At 32.7% G+C, this 649-nt stretch overlaps 1 long non-coding RNA gene across 1 annotated transcript in view; it reads right to left on the reverse strand.

Moving 5' to 3' along the window:
* Positions 1-188: 188 nt before the first annotated feature.
* The window catches only part of LOC111818698, a 13,256-nt gene continuing 12,795 nt past the window's right edge, over positions 189-649 (reverse strand). Inside the window, exon 3 of the long non-coding RNA XR_002822617.1 lies at positions 189-279. This is a non-coding gene — a long non-coding RNA (uncharacterized LOC111818698). The remainder of the gene's footprint in view (positions 280-649) is intronic.

Here is a 649-nt window from a genome sequence, read left to right on the forward strand (position 1 = left end):
AATCTATGAAACAGGTTCAAAGTGATATACAGGAAATTAAAACCTCAATCACAAGCTGGCAAAACCGTTTGCATGAAAGTGAAAATAGACTTTCTATTTAAATATCCTTTCTATTAAATATCCTTATTACAGCTTTATACTCACTCTATATACTAATTTCAACACAACAAGGTCTTTTGCACCTTGATTGGATCCCTCGCTTTACTAGTCACATTAATTTATCTTCAAAACCAAATAAGGACTCTAAACTTTCTATTATTTAACTATTACAAACCAATACTTAACTACATTGGTCTAATAATCTCATATGATTAGCATGCAACACAGCATTCATAATTAAATTACCACTATACGGCCTCCCACTTATGACCTGAAAGACACCATTGCAGCTAGTGAAAAAGTAAGAAAAGATCTCTTAAAAACAACTACAATGCAGGAAAAAAATAATTCAATACCTGCAAGTTGATGCAAAAATGAACAATGTGAGACTAATAGGCATCAATGAGAAGGAAGGAGTCAATACAAATGATGTAAAAAGAATATGGGCAGAAGTGATAGCAGAAAACTTCCCAAATATGGGGCAACAATCTGACATTCCTGTAGCCGAAGCATATAAAACTCCAAATAATATCAATCCAATGAAAACCAC

Source organism: Octodon degus, unplaced genomic scaffold (genome assembly GCF_000260255.1).
Source record: "Octodon degus isolate 3935 unplaced genomic scaffold, OctDeg1.0 scaffold00100, whole genome shotgun sequence".
NCBI lineage: Eukaryota > Metazoa > Chordata > Mammalia > Rodentia > Octodontidae > Octodon > Octodon degus.